Source organism: Adiantum capillus-veneris, chromosome 15 (genome assembly GCF_014529385.1).
Source record: "Adiantum capillus-veneris isolate H3 chromosome 15, ASM1452938v2, whole genome shotgun sequence".
In the NCBI taxonomy this organism is placed as follows: Eukaryota; Viridiplantae; Streptophyta; class Polypodiopsida; order Polypodiales; family Pteridaceae; genus Adiantum; species Adiantum capillus-veneris.
In genome coordinates this window covers 127008982-127025960 of record NC_140945.1, presented here as the reverse complement: position 1 = coordinate 127025960, position 16979 = coordinate 127008982, and the positions used below count along the sequence as shown (strand labels likewise).

The window sequence follows — 16979 nt, the reverse complement described above, 5'->3', positions numbered from 1 at the left end:
GGTGAACCACGTATATCGTGTGTACTACTCTCTCTCTCTACTCTATAATCTCTTGTGTGTGAAATCTATCTCTCTCCATTAAGTAATCTACTCAAATATCTATTTAGCTACGTCTTATTTCCTAACATGCTCATGATGCACACATCCACACACACACACACACCAACACTGCCGTTTTCTCACCACCCAACCCTCTATCTCTTCCCTTATTTTCTCATGACTCCCACACACACACACACACACACACACATTGACACTACCTTTTTCTCACCAACCGCCATCCAAAGTCGCCCTATCTTGCTAGTCAACCACCAATAGACCATCTCTCTCTCTCTCTCTCTCTCTCTCTCTCTCTCTCTCTCTCTCTCTCTCTCTCTCTCTCTCTCTCTCTGGTGTTGATTGCTTGATGTAGCCATGCAAGCTAACTACCACACAATATAGCCGCCCATTGCATGCAGTTTTTAAGCCACCACTGCATGCCAAGTTTGCCCACCACCTAGTTAAGCATGGTCAATTGCGTTCACAATCGATCGATTATTTTCTTTTTTCAATCCCCTTCATCCCTGAGCCTGCAATCACACCTTATATTCCCCCCTATTCATCCAACAACTCAGCTTATTCTCCTCCTCCCACCTCCACTCCTTCTCTCCCTTCTGCATTTATAATTATGCTCCTCATCTAACATCCTCAACTCATGCCAATAAATGTCATAAATATTCTCATTATCTCTTCTCACCCCTAGTCCCTCGTTTTTTAACGGCCTACCCTTGTGTCTTTTGAGACGAGTCTCGTCCAACTGTTCCACTCTCCTTGCTCCATATGCCCACATCAAGTATCCTCTCATTACATACCACACCCATAGGCCCTCATAAACACATTCCGACAACCTTGGACACAATGAGCACCTATTCTAAAAGGGAGGGCTTAACAACGTCAAGAGGAAAAATGGGAAGCCGTGTTGGGTAGCTGCAAAAACTGAAAGAGACGTTCCAATATCCCATCTTTTATAAATCATCAAAGGAGTTCCAAAATCCCCTTATGTCACCTCATGTATAGCGAATAGAAGCTCACCATCATGTGATCAATCGTCGCTGACACAATTACTTGCGAGTCTACATACTGGCTACAATAATCACATCTCTCCCTATCCATCTTTCTTTATCCTTCCAACCTCTTTTGGAAAATTCCACTCCCACAACTTATAATGGCATTATAAGATGTTCAAATCTCCATCTTGTAAGACTTTGCAATCGACAATGATGTCTGTTGGGGCGTCGAGGTCTTCCGTAATTCTTTTGATGGTCGTAAAAGTATTGATTACTATGTTTGCAATACCCTACATGCTTGGTACAAGTTTACAAAAGGTCAACCTAAATTTCATGGTGTATCCAACTTTGGTACCCCCCACACAAGATTAGATAAAAACTTCATACTAGAGAAATTCATATTACCAAAAATATCCTCTACATTAACGCCTTTGATTTGCTTCATTCATCAACATTAGAAACCACCCAAGCTCTTAGGGTACTTATTCTAAATAAACAATGGGATTTTTTTTCTGTTATTATGTTCAAAGTATGGGATAAAATCATTAGAAAAATGTTATTCTTTTCATTCCGTTCCCCCTGGCTTATTTCAAAATGTATTTAGAAAATTTTGTGTACTATCTTCACCAGAATATCATCATGCATGACAACTATCATAAACCATGGATGTCCTTTGACTTTTGGGACATGTGCATTAGGGACCAATGGGATTATCAATCCCCATTCTCTGACCACCTCACAAAAGCCACACAAAAGCAAAGGCAAAAATCCATGAATGCAAACACATATCATCCACCAACGTCACCTTTTTCAACCATTGGTATGATGTCCATAAAGCAATTTCTATAGTTTCTTTAATGTCTATAAAACCACAAATTAAATTCTCATTTTTTTAATTACCCTTAAATCTTCCACTCTCTCATGTAAAACATATTAGCATAGTGTAGACATTACCACAATAAGTTTTTTTAAGTTTTTTATACTATTTGTTGAAATTTCCATTAATCCCTCTATTGTTGTCCACTTAATTTCTCTTAAAGGTAAATTTTATATATGTATCCAAAATCTCCAACAGACTAACCCTTAACATTTATCCATTAATCCCTGTATTGTTGTCCATTTAATTGCTCTTGAAGGTAAATTTTATATATGTGTCCGACATCTTGAGCAGACTAACCTTCTTTTCCTCATTCCAAAAGCACAACATAACCACATGCTATCGACTTTAATAACGCCCCAGGTTATCCACTATCTCCTCTTTCAACATCAAGGTATAAATTTATTTATTTTACTGACCCAGTACCAATCTAACCCCTAACACCTATGCAACACAAATTTACCAATCACTCATTACTGACCGACTTTTTTTTTGTCTCTACGACATTGATATGATAACATCCTAACCATTTTTTTATGATCTTGCTATGAATTTATGAACCACCTCATTTAATCTTCTCATTTTTTCCATTTCTCTTGTAAGCTATTCTCTTTGCAATTATACCTAACAAGCTACACTCAAGCTTGCAACAACATAGAATACTGTAAAACATTGTTTTAAAAGACATGGCTTTTTTAGTTATTTTCATTAATTGTATAAGCTATGAAATCGATCTATCCTATCATTGTCACGGTACTTGTATTGAATGGAATTACTATTGACATGAATTAATGTTAAGCTATAAAGCTACTTACATGAGCTCACGTGACATGGGATGGTCGAGAACAACTTTTGCATACTTCACTATTCAAACATATTTCACTTTGGTATCAAACAGGTAATATATGTGTTGTCTCCTATGCCTTACCTATTCTATTGGTCATGTGCACACATAATCACTGATTTAGGGAGTGTGTAAATGCTCATTTTAGTGCAATTTTTTTGATTTAGACAACACTAGCTATCTGTACAGATCTGCCAATTTAAGCAGCATGAGTGTAGATTCGTCAATTGAAATAGCACATTAATAAACAATAGATTCAAAAGTTTGAGCAATATGAGTGAAGATTTGCCGGTCTAGGTAGCACAATTGCAGATTCATCAATTTATGTAGCACGACTAATTGGTGTCGATTTGTCGAAATGGCAATATTGTCGGCTGACTGCAAAGCCTCACCATATCGATGCTAGCAAATGGAGAACCACAGACATGAAATGTCAATCCGTGGGATGCAGTTGACCCAACTAGTGCATGGAGGCTACAAGAGATAGTTAATCTCTTGGAAAACCCAAGTCTAGTGTTCTCTCCCCTAGATCGATCTCAGGTGCGTGTAAGACATCAAATGCCACTTTCCTTACTACAAGCTTGATCCGATGAATTTGTATAGCTAAGGTGCTCCAGTGGCAACAAAACTTAATGCCTAGCATGTGCAGAGTATCCTCAACATCCCTATGTGCTCAAAAGTCATTTCTGGCACTTTGGAAAAATTGCACCTAAGATAAATATTCATGTTTATCAAAGCATAATACGTTGATTTCATGTAGTTACAATGCTCCAAATGCGACAAAACTTCCTACCTAGAACGTGCAGAGTATCCTCAACACTCTTATGTGCTCAAATGTCATTTTAGGTCAGTCAGTTTCGGACTCTGAAGCACTCTATAGCTTTCTTAGGACGTGCTCTATCTATTCCTATGGTCAAAAACTAGTTTAAATGTGTGTATTGTGCATAGGGAATGAAAATAGCTCATAGACGGGCATGCCTAAAAACACAACTTCATCGCGAGAGATTTACGTAGAAAGAGAGAGCTTTCACATGCGATCACGTTAGTATACTCGGATTTGCAATGCAACACCACACAAGGGAGACACGAAACATTGAAACATAAGAGAGATCACAAGACTTATTGTAGCCTACGCTCACTTTCATTATTTACAACTTACAAACCCTTATAAAAGCTGGCTTTTATACCTTAGCCATAAGGTTTAAATGTGAAATGTCTGCATGTCAAAGACCTTTGAGGCTCCACAACTTACTGTATCTGCAACCTAGGCACACTAACTAGGCACACTAACTGACCTATTTTTAACATCTTGGAACTCTCATTGAGCCCGTAACACATTACAATTATCACAATGGCTAAATAAATCGAGAAATAACAATATATGGCCATTTCGAGAAAATGTAAAAAATTTGTCTCTCCAATCTTCACTGCTTCTTCATATTCATCTTTGATGTGAATTCATAAGGCTTCGGCCTTTAGAAACACTTGTCAACTGACGTAGACTCAGTTAACATTCCCCCCTTTTGATTTTAGTGCCCGTCCTCGGGCACTGTTGAGAAGTGTCTGTGGAGGTGATGGAAGGTTTTTGATTGGTTGTTGATGGGTTGATTGTCTTCATTTTTCATTGAATTTATTGATGAGTTTCATTCTGTTGTTGCATCTTCATTGGTTTGAATTTGTCTCTAATGTAAGAGATGATGTCGCATTTGTGTGTTGTAGTAGCATAATGGCAAGGTTGTTGTTTATTTATTAACAATATGTACAAGAGAAGTAGAATGATGATGATCTAAATTAGGGGAAAAAAGTTTCTTTGGGATACATGCATTATTGGAGTACTTATTAGCATGGGAAATATTAATAAATTACTAAAGGGATTATTTTCTGATGGATATGGAAATAGGATGTATGCATGATAAGGTGTACCCACTTTCAGCAGTTGCCCCCACCAAGACAGCAAAGAAACAACCTCTTTTTTTCCATTCCTACGTACATTCGACTTGCTTGCACTTACTTTGAAGAGGCAAGATTTGGTAGCCACACAAAGCACATAGTTGCAAACACAATGGAAAGCTCTGATCTTCATTTTTTCACATCTAAATGGTAATTTTATTGTGCAAGGACTAATCTGGTTAAGCCTGTCACACCTGGTTATAGCAGTGTGACCTTGATGAAGAAATACTTATAAATTTTTATGGGATTTTCTTCTTTACTTACTCTCTTGCACATGATATGTTCACTTGGCAAGCAATTTAACTTGATTTATTGATAATTTTTTGGATCTTTGTATAATTAGTATTCATTTTTCTTTGTTAAAATTTCTATTTACAAAAACCTATTTTTTTAACACTAGATATCTTATGATGTAGAATTCATTTTGCACGATCCAACGATCATTTGATAGATTATGACCCAAGGAATGTGACCATGCAAAAAATAAATAAACTTCAACCGTTCATTAGAAATTAAGGATGGAGAATAACCGAGGGCATGGGCGCGTTGATGGAACGGTGTGGACCGACAGTTTGGGCTGACACTCAGAGTATGTCCGCAAGGGCTAACAAGTACGTGAAGCACGAAGCAGACGACGTCATTGTTGATGACAATGTGACAGAGCCGATCGAGGTTGGGTGCACCGGTGGGGCCGACTACTTCAAGGGAGGACAATCAAGGGTTCATCCGTGCAAGTCTTTGATGACCGGATGAATCGGACCGATAGGGGTGGATAGATGAACATGTGCTTAAAGCACCGAGTGAACGACCCCACCATCGACTACATTGTGATGGAGCCGATCGAGGCCAGTAGCATCGATGGAGCCTACAAGCCATGCATGTGAAGGATGATGGGGCTGCCTGGATCGACGTGTGAGCCACGTGAGGATTAAAGAGTCCGTGAAGGACGTAGCGAACGATGCCACCGTCGACTTCATCGTGATGGGGCCGATAGCATCGATGAGGCCGATGGCGAGCTGTGAACGAATGTGACGATGGGGGGCATTGGCAGATCTCAGTGAGCCAACATGATGGGTGTGTCAATGAGGGTCGACTGGTGCATGAAGAACGAAGCGAACAACGCCATGGCCGATGACACAATGATAGGGCCGGTAGCGTCGAGGGGGCCACCTGTGTTATAACTAGAAGGATGGACACGAGACTTTTTAGGGGTGGAGAAATGGAGTTAAAACCCCACCCGTGTAAAGTCACGTGGCCATCTGATATGGTTTGGGTGGTTCCGAACCATACTGTACGCTAAAATGGACTTTACAAACCATACGATCCATTTTACCGCACAGTCTGGGCCTTGACCAGCCATAGTAGTTTAGATGGCTATGCAACTTTGCATGGGTTGAAAAATAGCACTCACCTCCACCAGTGAAACTTTTTGTGTCCATCCGATATTGTTTGGGAGGTTCTGATATATAATATACGCTAAAATTAGCCATATGAGACATACGAACTATTTTAGCACATAGTATGGGCCTTGATTGCCCAAACCATATTTTATCCATGTGAAACTTTGTAGGTATGGGAAAATGGTTCTCACCCTCATACGTGCAAAGTCTCACGGCCATCCAATATGGTTTGGGTAGTCTCGACTCATACTATGCTCTAAAAAGGGTCGTATGAGCCATCCCATTTTAACGCATAGTTTGGGCCTTGATAGCCTATACCATACTCGATGGATGTGCAACCTTGCACGCATGGGTAATTTGTGCTCAATCCCATCCATGAAATGTTTCAATGCCATCCAATATGGTTTGGGCAGTCCTGCCCCATACTATGCACTAAAATGGGCCATATGTCTCATACAGCCCATTTTAGGGGCCTTGACTGCCTATACCATATTAGATGGCTATGAAACAGCATGGATAGAGGAATAGCACTCATCCACAGCCGTAGAAAGTTTTTTACTCATCCAATATAGTTTGTGCAGTCCAGAAGCATACTATGTGCTAAAATGAGCCACATGGCCCATACGACCCATTTTAGCACATAATATGAGCCTTGACCACTCATACCATATCGGATGGTTGTGCAACCTTGTAGGGGTTAGATAATGGTTCCCACCTCCACCCGTGAAAAGTCTTGTGGTCATCCAATATGGTTTGGGCAATCTCGAACCATAGTATGCACTAAAACAGATCGTATGGCTCATACGACGCATTTTAGCACATAGTATGGGCCTTGAACGCCCATACCAACTTGGATGGTTGTGAAAATTTTTAGGGGTGCGATAATGGTGCTCACCCCCACCCATGCAAACTCTCATGGCCATCCAATATATTTTGGGTGATCAAGACTCATACTATGCATTAGAATAGGTTGTATGAACCATATGGTCCATTTTAGCGCATAGTATGGACCTTGATCACCCAATCCATATCAAGTGACTATGAAACTTTGGACGGGTGGGGAAATGGTGTTCACCCTCACTGGTACAAAGTCTTATCGCCATCCAATATGGTTTCATCGGTCTCGATCCATACTATGCATTCTAAACCCTAAACCCTAAACCCAGAACCGTAATCCCTTAACCATAAACCCAATACCTTTAACCTTAAACTCTCAACCTAAATCCTTATTTCTAAACTCTAACCATATACCCTAAACTCTAAACCCTAAACCATAAATCTTAAACCTTGAACCACAAACCCTAAACCCTAATCCATAAACCCAAAACCCTAAACCATAAATCTTAAACCGTAAACCTTAAACCTTAAATCTTAAACCTTGAACCATAAATCCTAAACCCTATACCCCAAACCCTAACCTTAAATCCTAACCCATAAATCCCAAACTCGGATGGTTGTGAAAATTTGGACGGATGGGGGAATGGTGCTTCACATCCATTTAATATGGTTTGGGCGGTCCCCATCCATACTATGCATTAAATGGCAATAAGGCTACCCTAAACCCTAAACCCTAAACCTTAATCCATAAACCCTAAACTTGGATGATTGTGCAATTTTGCACCGGTGGAGAAATGGTGCTCACCCCCATCCATGAAAATTTTCACAGCTATCCAATATGGTTTGAACGGTTTCAACCCATACTATGTGCTAAAATAGACTATATGGCTCATACAATCCATTTTAGGACTTGGTATGGGCCTTGACCACCCATATCATATCCGATGGTTGTGAAACTTTCCACGGGTGGTGAAATGGTGATCACCCCCACCCATGAAAATTTTCCCAACCATCCGGTATGGTATGGGCATTCAAGTTCCATACTATGTGCTAAAATGGGACATATGGCTTTTACAAAAAATTTAGCAGATAGTATGGGTTGAGACCTCCCAAACCATATGGCTCTTACAACAAATTTTAACACATAGTATGGATCGAGACCTCCCAAACCATATTGGATGGCCATAAGACTTTTTATGGATGGGGTTGAGTACTATTTCCTCACTCGTGAAAAAATCTCATAGCTATTCGATTTGGTTTGCATGGTCAAAGCCCATATTATGTGTTAAAATGGACCGTATGAGCCGTACGACCCATTCTAGCGCATAGTATGGTTTGAGATCACCAAAACCATATTAGATGGTCAAAATACTTTATATGGGTGAAGATGAGCACTATTCTTCCGTCCCTGCAAAGTTTTATATCCATCCAATATGTCCGACAATTAGGACCATAATATGTTCTAAAATGGGCCTATGAGACATATAGTCCATTTTAGCACATAGTATGGTTAGGGACCGCCAAAAACATATGGGATGGCCACAAGAATTTGCAGGGATGGGGGTGATTACCATTAATTCATCCCTACAATGTTACACAATCATCTGATATGGTATGGGCGGTCAAGCTCCATATTATGCGCTAAAATAAGATGTATGAGCCATACGACTCATTTTAGCGCATAGTATAGGTTGGGATTGCCCAAACTATATTGGATGACCACAAGACTTTACACGAGTGGAGGAGAGTCAAAATTTTCCACCCTTGCAAATTTTTCTAGCCATCCGATATGGTATGGGCAATCAAGGCCCATACTATGTGCTATGCTAAAATGAGACATATGGCTCACACAACAAATTTTAGCACATAGTATAGGTCGAGACCCCTGAAACCATATTGGATGGCCATAAGACTTTGCATGGGTAGGGTTAAGTACTATTTCCTTACTTGTGTAAAGTCTCACAGTTATTCGATATGGTTTGGGTGGTCAAAGCCCATACTGTGCGCAAAAAAGGATCGTATGAGCCATACAACCCATTCTAGCGCATACTATGGTTTGAGACCACCAAAACCAAATTGGATGGCCATAAGACTTTGCATGGGTGATGAAGAGCACTACTATTTCATCCCTGTAAAGTTTCATATCCATATGATATGGTATAGACGATTAGGACCCATAATATGTGCTAAAATGGGCCGTATGAAACATATGGTCCATTTTAGCACATAATCTGGTATAGGATGGCCACAAGACTTTTCAAGGATGGGGATGATCACCATAAATTCACCTCTACAATGTTACACAACCATCTAATATGGTATGGGCGGTCAATACCCATATTATGCGCTAAAATGGGACTTTTGAGCCATACAATCCATTTTAGTGCATAGTATGGGTCGGGACTGCCCAAACTATATTGGATGGCCACAAGACTTTGCAGAAGTGGGAAAGAGTATATTTTTTTCACCCTTACAAATTTTCCCAGCCATCTGATATGGTATTGGCAGTCAAGGCCCATACTATGTACTAAAATGAGATATATGGCTCATACAACAAATTTTAGCACATAGTATGGGTCGAGACCTCTCAAACCGTATTGGATGGAGTTAAGACTTTGAAAGGGCTGGTTTAAGTACTATTTTCTCACTTGTGAAAAGTCTCATAGCTATTTGATATGGTTTGGGTGGTCAAAGCCCATACTATGGGCTAAAATGAATCGTATGAACCATATGACCCATTCTTGCGCATAGTATGTTTCGAGACCACCCAAACCATATTGGTTTTCCATAAGACTTTACATGGGTGGGGGTGAGATCTATTCTCCCATCCCTAGAATGTCTCATAGCCATCCGATAGGGTATGGGCTACCAAGCCCCATAATATGTGCTAAGATGGGCCATATGAGACATACGGTTCATTTTAGCACATAGTATGGTTCAAGACCGCCCAAACCAGCCACAAGACTTTCCATGGGTGGGGGTGAGAACCATTAGTTCACCCCTATAATGTTACACAATTATCCGATATGATATGGGCAGTTAAAGCCCATACTATGTGCTAAAATGGGATATATGGCTCATACAACCCATTTTAGCGCATAGTATGGGACTTGACCGCCCATACCATATCGGATGAATGTGCAACTTTGCATGAGTAGAATAATAGTGCTCACTCACATCCATAAAAAAATTCATAGCCATCCAATATGATTTGGGCGGTCTTAACTGAAAGGCCCCTGGTGGAACTGCCTTGAGAATGAACCTCCCAACCTCCCATTAAATAGCCCCTTGGGCCTCATTCCCTATCCACACTTGCAGTCGGCCTCTTGGGCCTGGTCCTTGACCTCCAGGCATTGCCCTTGGAATGATAATGCATTAATCCCCCCTTGGAGAATCGTTTTAGTCCTCGAAAACACAAGTGATAGTATCTTCGTAAGAACACTGATGTTTTCCTGATTGGCTCCCATACGCGGGCCAATTGTCCATAGGACCAATACTTGGTGCAGTGAGGAGGAGATTCAATGAAACCAAGAACAACATCTTGATTTTCAACATTGTTGTCCTTTTGCAACCACTTGTATCTAACTAGTTTGCAGCCTTCTGAAGCTACTAGAAAAAAGCAAGAAAGACTTGGTGGAGCTTTTCATGAAGTTGTGAGCCAGATTTCCAACTCGCATGAGTATCTTAAAAAGCTCATAGATACTGAAGTAGAATATGGGGTGTCCTTATGGCAAACTTCAGAACATTTTGGAACACACAGAACTACATGTTCACCCCTAACGAAGGTTACCTGCCAAGTCAGCACAGCTATTAAGTCCTTGACTTATGAAACTATTGAAATGGTATCCAACCCCACCACAACAGGTGTTCAAAGTTGAAAACCTTACTTAAGCAAATTCTAGAATAGGGAGAGAATGGACCATTCAAAATGTGTTGTGCTAATGTATGCTCTTAGCAGATTCTTTAGCAAAAAAATACTTGTAAGCTGCCCATCCAACACGGGATGAATAGCAGCAGTAAGAGTGAGGTGCTTTCCCCTAACCACTTACAAACAGTCTTCCACGATTGACGATAAACTATGACTCAACCATTGAGCAACTAGCCCTATATTTGATATGGAGTGGAGACAACCAACTAGGTTGAAAGCTCATAGAGTTTAGACCATCCAACCACAGACACCCATCTTGAGCTAGTACCTAATTTCGAGCATCTTTGTCTTAGACAACGTCCCAGAGAAGTTGATAGTAGCAACTAAGACAGAATGAGGAGGCATAGATCTGCCAAGGGATGTCAGAATCACAAAGAAGAACTTTAGGTGAATAAAGCATATCAAGGAGATTCTAAACTTGAAGTTTGGGCAAATTATAATCTTAGAGACATCATATGCGTATGCAGTCTCCAGGTATAGATAGGGGCCAGACTAAGATTTTAACTAGCCAAGAGCCTTTCTTGTGACCCTAGGATCCCATCTATCCTTTTAGACTAGTGTATAGAGGGAATCAAGTCCTTATATATAGATGTTTGGTTGAGATTAACCCTCTAGTTATACCGGGAAATTCCGTAGAGCACTTAAGTGAGAATCACTAGCTTGGCAAAGAATTGCAGAGTCAAATTTTTTTTACAAATAGCCAAAACCAGAGATCCTACAAGTTGATGATCATTTTGGAGTGCAAAGTACTTTACAAGTTGAGAAAGTGGTTGGAAAGCAGATCAAAGCAAAGAGCAATTAAAGCATACTTCTAAGGTAAGAGGTTTGGATTGATAGTTGTGTGTGCAAAAGATTTGATGAATTTGAGATCTAGTAGGTGTCTTCAAAGGGACCGAAGAGTGGTAGGAGATCTGGTTAGCTTAGTGTCAACTAAAGAGAGTGTAAACCAAGAAAGAATAGATTCGCTATCACCAATCATAGAAGAGGGTAGTGATATTGATACCTGTTCTGAAGGATCATATCAGTGGGTGGATGGCTAACCAACAACTTGGAGGTTTCCAACAACAAAAGACTATGGCGGGTAGCACCTCCCAAAAACCCTTAAACATACCAAAATACACGGCAATCTTCCTAAAGGGAACAAATGGCCATGGAACCCTAATGTATGCTGATGTTCAAGGATGATAATGCATCTGTATTGAAGAACAGTGTATGCTGATGTTCAAGGACGATAATGCATTTGTATTGAAGAACAGATAGTGAGAGGATTGGCAATAGTCATGGTAGCCGACGATGGTGATAGGTTTTGCGATGAGAAGGGAAACCACTATCTCATCGTGAAAGACCCAAAAGAATACAATCAGTATGGAGACAACATATAAAATGGGAAGATGGTCATGGAGACTCGAGAATTACCTCATGAACTCACTCTTTCTGGAGCCTTCTACATTCATGACAAGAGATTAGAGAGAATGGCTTCAATTCAGAAAAATATTGGGATTTACAAGCACAAGGAGGGAAGGGTCACCTCTTACTACTGGTGCATGGAACCCCATGTGAATAAATTTAGCATAGACAAAGTCTTGTACTTGGTTTTGTATTATTTTGTAACTGGAACCTATATTCTTTTTGTTGATAAGTATGCATGAGAATACGAGCCAATTCACCCAGAAGATGTAAGGAGAGTGATAACTCTAGAACTTTTGGTGCATGCTTTGGAAGAGAAGCAAAAGCCCATAGAAACCCCTAGAAAGTCTACAAAATCCCTTTTCGGATGATTATGACACCACATCGCAATCACATATACAGCCATTTCCAAACCCCCATAGCTCACAAACATCGTCGCTATCATTTCAAACATGGGTCGAGAAGTTTGCAACACCAGACCTGAACATGAAAGAGGGTGATATCATGCCATGTCATTGCTAGAAGCACCAGCAAAATCACCACTCCATCAACAATAACACGATGAGAGTAGAAAGAGAATGCCAAATCCGACACGAACTAAAGCACCACATCGAGAACAAGAACAAGGAGAAAGGGTCTGAGCAGAGGAACGACGGCTTGCTAGACCAATCAAGAATTATGCATTAGGAGTACCCCTGGGGGAGGAATATGTACCCTATCATAGGCCAGAAAGGGCTCATAGAGGAGGAATGGGAGATCCTATGTTTAGAATGATGAATCACTAGAGGATCAGACCTTCTCAAGTTCAAAAATGAAAAATTTTCTAGAAATAGGGATCCAAGGGATCATGTGGCAGCATTTGTGCGTGTCATTAAAGCTGAGGACATCCTTGACTTTCCCATGTAGCTCACAAGTTTTGGGTTAACTCTAGAGAAGGATTCTACCACCTGGTTTGATTCCGTTAAACGTAGAGATTTTGAGTCCATGGAGGAGGTATTTGATGAGTTTATTAAGGAATTCTCTCAAAGAGAGATAGCTCATAATACGTTCTTGTAAATCCATAAATTCAAGCAAAAAGAAGGAGAATTGATAAGAAAAATGGAGTTAAGCCTGAAACGCTACGTAAATTTGGAGGTTTCTTTAGTGCTTTGGTTGACATTTTGAAGTGAGATTAAAAATGATGTTAGATGGTTAAAAGATCCATCCCTAGGAGGGTAAAATTCTTCCATGTGGAAGAGTTACCAACACAATCTAGACTCATGTTGACATGTAGCCAAGGACTGAGGAATGCGGGCCTTGAAAAGGGTCTACATGTGAAGAGGAGCACAACACTGAATGATTTGACCAAAGAAGCTCTATATCTAGAAAACTATGTTGTCTACAAGGAAGGTGACTATAAGGATTTAAATGATGATTCTTCATCACAGTAAAGTGGATCAAAGTGCACAAAATTAGCACAAATGAGCGAAGTAGTTGTAAGTCAGCAAAAACTTATTGAAAGAAGTTCTCAAAAGGATAAGCCCATTTGCTAAGTCCCAAGCTAAGCAACCCAAGTGGTGTGCCATCCAACAAAAACGGACTAATCATGGGACGTAAGAGTGTTAGTACAACAAGGGATATGTGAGAGAGCGACAGTATGCCCCACCAACCTAGGTAGCGCCTCCTCGATTACCACCAATGCCTAGGTATACAACAGGAAATTTGCCAGGACCAGTAGGGGTCGAACATCCACAACCAGTTTTTGGGCAACAAGCACCTCTGCCAGGAGCAAGACCGTCGGTGGGCATTAGTTATGCAGCTAGTATAGAGGAATTGGAGGAGCAAGCCTTAGTGCCTATGCCTACATATTACAAAGAGCCAAGTGGATATGTGGATAGTCCAGCATATTATCCACCCAAAGAGCCAAAAGCACCAGAACCTTGGAGCATGATTGGAAATGTTGGATAAAAAACATTAGCTCATGCTGTAGGAGAAGGTAGATATAGTTTGAACGAGCACACATTGTTGTTCATAGCCAATGGTGGCTTAGCATGACTGCCTACAACAGAGAGCGGCTTCAAGTTTTGACTGATAAAAAAGGCATCCCTCATAGCTTAAATTGGCCATTTAGGGAAAAGAGTGGGAGTTGATTGATTAAATGAGTTAGAAAGAAGAGTGTAGCATATAGCTATTTTCTATGAGAAAAGGTTTATTATTTCAAAAGGAGGAGATAAGCTAAAAAGAGTGCTAGGGAACATTCCTAAGGCTCTAGTGAAACCAAAGGACTTATAAAAGAGGGTTTGCATATGCTTCCAAATTTTGGGGTAAAGGCATTGTGCCTTACCTCAGACTTGGCACTGTATCCAACCAACCCACTGATTCACCTTATTCATCATAAATATACAAGCAATAAGGAGCACTCTTGTATACTTCTACTGAGAGGTTTCTCCATCCACTCTATGTGTTCTCTCTTTCTCTCTCTCCTTCTCCCTCTCCACATATGAACCACACTCACACACTGTTCAACTGGTATCAGAGTGCATGTTGATGGCAGGGAGCATGGCAATGTCAAGAGCTTTGAGGCAATAACTTGCTTTCTCTTGGTTGTGGAGAGATCAAGAAATCTTGGAAGCTTTGTGAGAATGCAATGGGAGCCTGTGAACTCAATTGAGAGTGATGTATGCTCTTTTGGAAACTCAAAAGAGAGTGTGGAAGATAGTGTGTAGGTGAAGGTGCCCTAAAAACTATGTGTGCACAACAACACTCCCTTGCAAATCAATTTTCTCCTTCTAGATTGCATACATGAAAATTTTGTCCATGGTACCCCTTCATTTTGAAGTGATTTAGAACTTTGCAGGAGAAAGTTTTTGCAAATTCCTTAACATGATGCAAGTATGAGGCTCTTTTGAAGGTATGATAGGTGCTCAAAGTTGTGTGCATATATTCTGAGGTTGAAGATGCAATTTAGGCTTATGTAGAGCTTGAAATTTGAGATTTTTTGGTAGATTTGGGTAAAGAAGAAGTGGAAAGATTGTAGCATTTCAGATTGCAACATTGATTTCCTGATAGTGAAACCTCTGTCCACCTAGTAGAAGAGGCATGTCATGAACATTTCAAGATCGACATCGACTCAACCTCTTCCCCAAGTTGTATGTGCATCTTTCATTCATTAAAGATCACTTATGAGTTGCAAATAACTTTCTTAGATTCTTGGTGCCAGAGACATAACCCATCTCTCCATCTGCACATAGCCAATTAAGATGTATTTGTGTGATTTGGAATCCAACTTCTTTCTAAGCTCTTTAGGCACATATGATAATGCCTCACATCCAAATACACGTAATCTATCATAATTAGGCTTCTTGCCTATCCATGTCTCTTGCGGAATCTTGTAGTTCAATGGTGTACTAGGTGACCTATTGATTATATGCACTAATGTCTTAATAGATTCTTCCAAAAACTCTTGAGCTCAATTTGCCATAGATAGCATGGAAGTGACTCTCTCTTGAATAGTTCTCAATGTGAAGCTCATCGGGAAGAGGGAAACGTCGGGAAAGGAGTACACTACAACCTTCAGCTCTGATACCACTTGAAGAGTGCATGGTGCGTGCCGAGTGTGAGGGAGAAGAAAAGTAGACATAGAGTGTTGATGGAGTTCTCAGTGTGAGGATTTGAATGCCTCACTACTTCTTATTGTTCTATATTATCAAAAGAATAGATAAGGTTAATACGATCAATGTGATTAGTGTTTGGCCAATTGGCCCAAACCCTAACAATGCTCTAATATCACTTGAAGATTGCGTAGTGCGTGCAAAGTGTGAGGGAGAAGAAGAGAAAACACCGACTATTGGTGGATCTCTCAATGAGGATTCGAATGGCTCACTACTCCTTATCATTATATATGATTAAAAGAATAGATAAGGTTAGTACAATTAGTGTGACAAGTTTCCCGCTAACATTTAACACTACAAAGTCTAGTACAACCAAGTTTGCATAGATTTGATCAGTGGTTGGGCGTCATCTATATGTTGAGACTCAACCTAGCAACTGCAATGGGAGCATTTGTAGTAGGGATTTTCAATCGCACGATGACTAACACTAGCATGATGCATTGTGGAGCTATGAAGACCATAAAGAGATGTGTGTGGGATTTGCATGTAGGCTCTAGCATGGATTTTCATGCTCGCCTATCACTAGAGATGATACAATTGCATGTAGATTGAGTGAGTGAGCCAATGGACATATGTTGAGATAGTCTCTCACTTATTTTCTTGTACATACTAGTATTTTAGCTAGTAGCACTCACTTATCAGTAGAATCACCTTTAAATGGGAGGTTGTTAGGGTAAAGGCAATGTGCCTTACCTAGGGTTGGACATTGTATTCGATCGCCCAATGTTTTACCTTATTGATTGTACATATGCAAGCAATAAGGAGCACTCTCATATACTTTTGGTGAGAGGCCTCCAAACACTCTATGTGTTCTCTCTCTCTCTCTCTCTCTCTCTCTCTCTCTCTCTCTCTCTCTCTCTCTATCCACACACGCACCGCACTTGCACACCCTTCACACTAACTTAAGCTAAAAGATGTACAAGATGAGCATAGACTCAAGATCCATAATTTTCAAGGTATGGTCCATTCAAACTCCTTTCTATATTTTCTACTCAAAATTTCTTCTAATGCATGAGTGTGTTAGTGTTGGGTCAACCCAA

At 40.3% G+C, this 16979-nt stretch overlaps 1 pseudogene; it reads left to right on the top strand.

Moving 5' to 3' along the window:
• The first annotated feature begins 5254 nt into the window (after positions 1-5254).
• LOC147441464 (uncharacterized) lies at positions 5255-6017 on the top strand (annotated as a pseudogene).
• Positions 6018-16979: the final 10962 nt, after the last annotated feature.